Source organism: Balaenoptera ricei, chromosome 2, assembly GCF_028023285.1.
Source record: "Balaenoptera ricei isolate mBalRic1 chromosome 2, mBalRic1.hap2, whole genome shotgun sequence".
Taxonomy (NCBI): domain Eukaryota; kingdom Metazoa; phylum Chordata; class Mammalia; order Artiodactyla; family Balaenopteridae; genus Balaenoptera; species Balaenoptera ricei.
In genome coordinates, this window is record NC_082640.1 from 120743715 (window position 1) to 120752013 (window position 8299).

At 38.4% G+C, this 8299-nt stretch overlaps 1 pseudogene; it reads right to left on the minus strand.

Annotated features, from left to right (window-relative positions):
- Positions 1 to 2120: 2120 nt before the first annotated feature.
- LOC132360137 (small ribosomal subunit protein eS25-like) lies at positions 2121 to 2486 on the minus strand (annotated as a pseudogene).
- Between the last annotated feature and the right edge of the window lie 5813 nt (positions 2487 to 8299).

The following is an 8299-nucleotide window of genomic DNA, read 5'->3' on the forward strand; positions in this document are numbered from 1 at the left end:
AATTTTTTAGTAGAGCAGTAGGGTATAAATTCAAATGTGCCTTTGAGAAAGAAGGGGTGCTGACTAAAGTTGCTGACCTAAGAGAAAGAATTCGACTCTGAAATAAAGCTGGAAAGGCAGAATTGGGGCAAGTGTCTGGACATGATGTCTGGACATGATGACAGATTTAGAAATTCTAATGAAAACTGAATAAAGGAGTAAAAGAAAAGCTGGCATTAAAGCTAGGAATGTCCCTGCATGTCTGGAACTTCCTTCCTGTCAATACACAGACCCTGGTGATCCTTTCCCTTACATCTCTTATTACTTTCTGAAGATAAACTATTTCAAACAGTTTGGCTCTGTGAGTGGTAAGATGAATAAACAAGCTTTTCAGTTTTAACAAAGGTATAGATAGAGACTGTGGGAAGTAAATCACCACTTTAAAAAATGAAGATATTTCCATATGTGTAAAAAGATGTCGTGCTCTAAAGGGGGTGCTCTGTAACCCTAGAATGACGGAATATGTTTTAGGTGCTGATCAGCCACCAGAGAATGGCTCATTTATGCCTATTCCCAGCTTCCCCCACTTCTCGCCTACATCTTCTATAAAAGAGGATGCATAGGTCAGAGAATATCTTTCCAACTCTCCCTTGCAGCAAGTGTGTGTGGGTGTGTGCACACACCCGCTATACACTAAAACCTAGAACATTCCTTGGTACTTAAGTTGTTGAACAAAGTACAACAGATGAAATAGATTCTTACTGTTCACTCTAATGCACTCAACAAGAACTCATTAAATTCTTTTTAAAACATTACTACATGCCAGATACTATGATAGATGGTGGAGCTAGAATGATGAGCAAGACAAAGTCCCAGCCCCAAGGAACTCATAGTTTATTCTGAAAAAAAAAAGAGTTGTGAATGTGAGGATAAAGGCAGTAAGAAGGGTGAATTACAGAGTTCTGTGCTGGAAAGGAGAAGGAAAGCTTCACAAAGATGGTGACTGGTAAGCTGACTCTTAAGAAAGGAATTAAAGTTCACCAGATAGACAAAAGAGGGTATGGCTTTGGGAAAAACCACGGTCAAGCTGAATTTGCTCAAGGAGTGAAATAATTTTCAGTCTTTCCTATTTACTGATTTTTACAGACCAGACCAATATTTCCCAGTAACTGATCACCCATTTCCCACATTACTGCTGCAGTTACTCTCATCTACAGAAACTCGTATTTATCTCTTTCCCCGAAGATATTGCTGCGGTTTGGTCTTCACGTATTAAGACAACCTTTGGGATCATTGTCATTGACCTCAGGTTCCTTTACCCAGGCATGGTACAAGTCACTAACAGAAAAATCATTGGCTAATGAAGAATAAATGTAGAAATGTTCTATCATTCCTTTTCTATTCCATAGACTCTGAAAAATTCTATAACCAGCCTGGAGCTATATTTAGACAACCATAATACATCCCACACAGAAAAGATAAAATTCCAATTGATCAAAATGACATTTCCCCATAATGGAAATAAAATGCAAACAGGCTAAGTACCCAACAATTTGGTTCAGTAAATTATGGTGCATCAACATGACAGAAAATTATTCAGCCTCCAAAAATGATAATTAAAATGATTGTGTGTGGTATGTGGGAACGAAAATGCAAAATAGCTTATACACACGATTGCATTAAAATGCATCTGCTTGTGAAATATTACTTGGAAATAACATGAAAAAAATTAAAATCAGGAATCGCAGTGGGGACTGCAATTTCTGGCATATTTTTCTTTTCAAATTTTTCTTTAATGCTATCAGTGGGTCATCTTTTAATTTTTTAAAGTTTGGTGTTTTTAAAGAGTGCTCTGAGTGTGGCTGCTGAATTCAAGTCCGCCATCTTCTTTGTTCCTCATACTTTGTTACAGTTAACACAGCCTAAGACCACAAGAGCTGTTTCATGCCACTCTCACTGAACTTAGTGACAGCAACAAAAACTCTTATCTTACACTTTGTGATCAAAAAAATTTTAATATAGAAACTTTCCTTTAACTTTACTAAATTTTTCTTTGTTAGAATAGAGCTATCAATACTTCTTTTTCTTTTTTTTATGTAACAAAGTTTTATTTTTCAAAATGTACAGCTGGAGGGACCTGTTCATGCGTCCTCACCAGTAGCTGGGGCATCTCCACCCTTGGTGTTTCTAGTGTAAGTTACGTGAGCTCTGTGCTTTGAAACCAGCTTAATAAGTCCTTTACTAAGGAGCTCCTGAAAGGCTGCCCTGGCCAGAGAACTGCTAATCTTCAGTCTCTCAGAGATGACAGTGAGGCTATGAGCTTATAGTTGGAAACTTCCTTACAGAGTTTGTCATATATCTCTTTGTCAAACAAGACGAGGTTATTGAGCTTGTCCCAAACTGTCTTTGGACCACTTCTTCTTTTTGGCCTTGCCCCCAGATTTGTTCACCAGATCTTTGTTTTTCTTGGCCGACTTTCTGGCATGTTTCTTCTTTCTTCTCATCATCCTCGGGCAGCATAGCAAAGTTCAGAGACCAGCTGCTACCATTCAGCCTCACTACAATGTTGGACAAAAAGCCCATCACTTCTATCTGTTGACATATTTTTAGCAATCGGAGAAAGAATAATGTAATAATTAAGAGTATGGGCAGTCTTCTTCCTTCTGGTTGCATTATCTTGGACAAGTTACTTAGCCTCTCTGTACTTCACTTTCTTGTCAGTAAAATAAGATGACAATAATTGTGATAATATTACCAACTGAATATTGAATTCTAATTTTGATAATTCTTGGGGTTGTCATAAAGATCCAATGAGATGATCCATGCCAAGCTTGGCCTATGTGCTCAATCACCGGTAGCTATTTATTGTCCTTACACTTGACCCATGGTGGGGTATGACTCTTCCTGACACCATTTATGCAGTTCTGGGCCACTCTAATCTTCTCTTGGCATATGTCCTTCTTTTTCGTCTTTTATTCATATCTTTTTAAAATCTGAGTTTAGGACTTCCCTGGTGGCGTAGTGGTTAAGAATCTGCCTGCCAATGCAAGTTCAATCCCTGGTCCGGGAAGATCCCACACGCCACGGAGCAACTAAGCCCACGAGCCACAACTACTGAGCCCACGTGCCACAACTACTGAAGCCCGCGCACCTAGAACCTGTGCTCTGCAACAAGAGAAGCCACCACAATGAGAAGCCCGCACACGGCAACTAGAGTAGCCCCCACTCACCACAACTAGAGAAAGCCCATGCACAGCAACAAAGACCCAACACAGCCAAAAAATAAAATAAAATAAAATAAAACCTGAGTTTACCAGAGAGCTCTCTAGAAATGATACCTTCTTCTTTTCCTTGTTTTTTATCTGGATCATTTGTGACTACAACGTCAGAATTATATTATGTAAAGAATCCTGTTCCAGGGACTTCTCTGGTGGCTCAGTAGTTAAGAACCCGCCTGCCAATGCAGGGGACACGGTTCGAGCCCTGGTCTGGGAAGATCCCACATGCGCGGAGCAACTAAGCCCGTGCGCCACAACTACTGAGCCTGCGCTCTAGAGTCCATGAGCTACAACTACTGAGACCACGTGCCACAACTACTGAAGCCCATGTGCCTAGAGCCCATGCTCTGCAACAAGAGAAGCCACCACAATGAAAAGCCCGTGCACCGCAACAAAGAGTAGCCCCCACTCGCCGCAACTAGAGAAAGCCTGTGCACAGCAATGGAGATCCAACGCAGCCAAAAAATTAATTAATTAATGTAAAAAACAGAAAAAAAATTTTTTAATTGCTTTAAGAATCCTGTCCTGCTTGAACCATATTTTCTTTGAAGAGTTTCATGTCACAGAATCATGCCCATCTTTTGTATGAACTTTTCCAAACCTGTATTCCTACATGCTCAGGTTCATATGGGATGATTCTGGCCTTCATCCTCTTTGGCTTTCCCTAATTGAGGTGAAACCATGCAGCTTTTTATTCTTCTAAATTTAAAAAAAAAAAAAAGACACACATGGTATACAAAGGAGTAAAAAAATAAAAAGCAAGTCACTCCCTCTTCTCCCAGAGGCAAACATTATTATATGTTTTTTGTATTCTTTGGAAATACTCTATGCATTTTCATGCACATTTATATTTGCATACATATACATATGTGTACATATCACATTTTAAACCCCAACTGGATCAGACCATACACACTGCCCTACAAATCACTTTTTACTCAGCAATATACCTTGGAGATTGTTTCATATCAGCACAAATAACACTTCATTTTTGTTTACAGCTGTGTAATTTCCATTGTATGGATGAATCCTAATTTTTTCACCAGCCCCATATTGATGTTCATTTGGGATATTTCTATTCTTATGTTATTACAAACATTCTGGAATAAATGTCTTTAACCTATTATATACATATTTTATGTAGTATATAAATAACCATACTGCATAAATAATTTTGTGTTCTTCCTTTTCCACATATCATACATTTTGGAAGTTTTAGAAAGTTATTTTCAGTTTTTCTGTTATAGATACAGCAAAATGAATATCATCCTTAATAATTCAGATGTCATGAGAATTGTCATTTTGATTAATTGTGATTCTAACCTTTGAGGATACAGGATATATTAGAATTGTCCAAACAAAGCTTCTGGCAGATTACAGAACTCTGTAAAACCAATGAAATAAGAAAAAAATTGATATATACATTTCTTCTCCTTAGCAAACTCTTCTATCAGAGACAAATAAGTTCCACACTTAGAGTTGTCAGACAAAGAAACTTAAGGTCACTATCTCTATTACAGCAAATGTGCAAGTAATATTTGTTAGAGTCCTGGAAATTTAAAAGCTGATTCAAAGAGTACATGCATTCATTGAAAAGTACAGTCAAATTGTGCCCCAAACAGGTTGTACAAAGTACCTGACTTGCTCAAGTTTCTCATTACCCTGTTCATTACCAAAAAATTTTATCTTACAGTCAAAATTTGACCAACAGCATCAAGTTTTCTATTTGTATCCTTAACATTCTGAGAGGTAAGTCAAGAATTGTCCTCTGCACCGCTTTTAGCCAAACAGGTCTTTGGGAGAAGTGCAGTTCCATCAGTATCCTTCTCACCAACATTCTCTAAGAATTGACTGTCAGATCCTGGATGGCCACCAGTGAACAAATGGAAGACCTGGGAATTTAAAATAAGGGTGGCCCTGACTGTGCAGTGTCATTAGTTCATTCTTCTAATGATGAATCAGCTTAACCATTTGGATCTGATTTGTTTACTGTCTCTAGGCTGTAATGTAGTTAATAAAAATGAAAAGTGAATTTCCAGATTTGTTACCAGCTTAGCTACTCTTTAATGCCTTAAGACACAGACAGGGAGCTTCTAGGGCAGAAAATCAAAGACTTCTTTGGCTCTTTCTGGACTCCAGATCTTAAATTCTGTAGCACTTCAGAGATGATTGCTGCTGCCGACAGAACTTATCACAAACCAGAGGAGCATTTCTCAGTGTAAAGAGTCTCACATTTCCTCTTTAAGTGTACAGTGTCACTGCACTGAATCATCCTGCACACAGAACCCAGTGTGAGAGACTATACAATTCATTCATTAACTCAACAAAAAAGTACAAGTATCCACTCTCTCAGACTCTGTCCCAGGTTCTGAGATAGTGATCGAACAAAACAGACAAAAATTACTACCCTCCTGGAGCTCACATTCTCCTGAGGTGGAGTAAGTCAATAAACAGAATAAGTAAAACATAAAATATACTGGATGGTAAGAAGTGCTACAGAAAATATAAATTATACTTTAAAAATTAAAATGGAAAATCCAAACAAGATCGGTAGATTGTGTCAATGTCAATATCCTGGTTGTGATACTGTACTATAATTTAGCAAGATGTTACCTTTGGGGGAAACTGGATAAAAGGTATATGGGATCTCCTTGTTTTATTTCTTACCATTGCATGTGAGTCTACAATTGTCTCAGTAAAAATTTCCATTAAAATTTTTAAATGGAATGTATACTTTTTTTTTTTTACATTTATTTTAAATTTATTTATTTATTTATTTATGGCTGTGTTGGGTCTTCGTTTCTGTGCGAGGGCTTTCTCCAGTTGCGGCAAGCGGGGGCCACTCTTCATCGCGATGCGCGGGCCTCTCACTATCGCGGCCTCTCTTGTTGTGGAGCACAGGCTCCAGACGCGCAGGCTCAGTAATTGTGGCTCACGGGCCTAGTCGCTCCGCGGCATGTGGGATCTTCCCAGACCAGGGCTCGAACCCGTGTCCCCTGCATTGGCAGGCAGATTCTCAACCACTGCGCCACCAGGGAAGCCCGGAATGTACACTTTTAAAGAGCGAGTAGATAAGTGTTTACTGAACAGATAACAGAGAGTAAAGACCTAAAATTGGTGAAAGAGCAAGACATGGCAATATGGTGTAAGAGTGCTCCAAACAGAAGGACCAAAGGAACCAGACAGAGCTGGCCTGCAGGATTCAAGAAACTGCTGTCAATGAGGGGAATGGCTAGAAAGAAGTGAATGGAAAGAGTGGAATGAAGGGACAGGTCACTTTATAGACTGTGGCTTTTACTCTGAATGAGAGGAAAAGCCACTGGATGGTTCTGGGCAGAGGAGCAGCACAACCTGGCTTGGTTTTATTAGTGTCATTCTGGCCTCTGTGTTAATATTAGATGGTAGAAACCAAAAGATGAATTACAGTATCAGAACATGCATGGCATTCTGCTAAATCACACAGATGTCAAGGTAAAATGCCTCTGTCCATGCATTCTGAATTCACTGACTCAGGGAGTTTTCTCAGATTCATAAGAAATACTTCCATAGACATTTCCCCAGCCCAAAAAACTACAAAATAATTCAAAGTATCTGACCTCTGTGCATGAACTCCTCCCATGAAGCTTTGCTTAAAATTTTTATACCATCAATATTCAGATTCTATAAAAAGAGAGTAGCTCCAAGAAGTTACAATGGGAAAATGTTCCTTTGAAAAACTAGTATGTTTCTTCTCTTTCCCAAAACACTTTTCATGAAAATTTTTTGTTTTTTGTGTTGTAATAGTACCTCCTGAATTTGACAATTGAAGAATCAGTAAGCATTTGATGGTATAGTGTAAAAAAAGTAATAAAGAGAAAACATAGTCTTTCCCTTTGAGGCTGATAAAAAACGTTTAAAAGAAAGTGGTAATTGATAATTTAGATAAAGATTCTGCAAGAGGTTGGTTTTCACCAGTAGTTGTTCTTCAAGATTGGTACCATCTTGAAATTATTGAAAACAAAGAATGTAAAGGGTGGGTTATACAAGATTCTAGCAACTAGAAATTTCTATCAACTGGAACTTCTATAAACCCAAAGTACAATGATAATTCATGTCCATGATGGTTCATATGAGGAACTGTAATCCTGAAACATCTTCTGAGTCACCTAACAAAAATTGTGTTCAATATAGTATTTTGAATGTTATTAACTTTGAAGACTTTAGGTTTTCAAATTGTGTGTGGGATGTTTGATGACAAGCCATTAACCAGAATATTTTATTACTGAGAACTACATATTATTTCTCATCTGTGTTGGTTTACTGTATAAAATTTCATAGGTAGAATTTCTAGACTCAAGATGTAAAATCTAGTCATTGACTATTTGTAATGAAAATTTCTTAAGACTGATCATTCTAGAGGCAATCATTGACTCTCTGTAAGGAACTTTAGAGATTATCTAATCTAATTCAACAACCCCACATATCCCATATGAGAAAATTGATATCAAAAAAGGCTAATGCATGTAATTAGTGGTAGATGCCCAAACAGAGCAGTTTTGCCAAGCTGAGGAAAGAGATGGTAGAATTCAAAGCAACTAAGTCTCCTAAAAGCTGCACGGCAGGATCTCAGAGAAAAGGGGCCTGAATAGAGAAGGAACTCAGAAACTTAAATAGAATCCCTTGAGTTTGGGGCCAAATAATAAGCTGTGCATGCACAGGGTGAGACTTCATAAGGCTGGGCTGAGAGGAAACACCAAGAAAAGAACAACTACTGGGAAAAGAACAATTACTGAGAGCTGAACAAATGCTGGAGTTCACACAAGGCTGGGAGAGTCTCTAGATATGATCAGCCAGAGAGCTGAGCCCTCAAGATGGGATTAGTGCCCTTATAAGAAGAGGAAGAGACAGCATAGCTTCCTCTCTCTGCCATGTGAGGATACAGCAAGAAGGTGGTCATCTTCAAGCCAGAAAGAGGGCCCTCACCAAAAACTGAATATGCTGGCATCTTGATTTTGGACTCCTCAGTCTCTAGAACTGAAAATAAATTATGTTGTTTAAGCCAC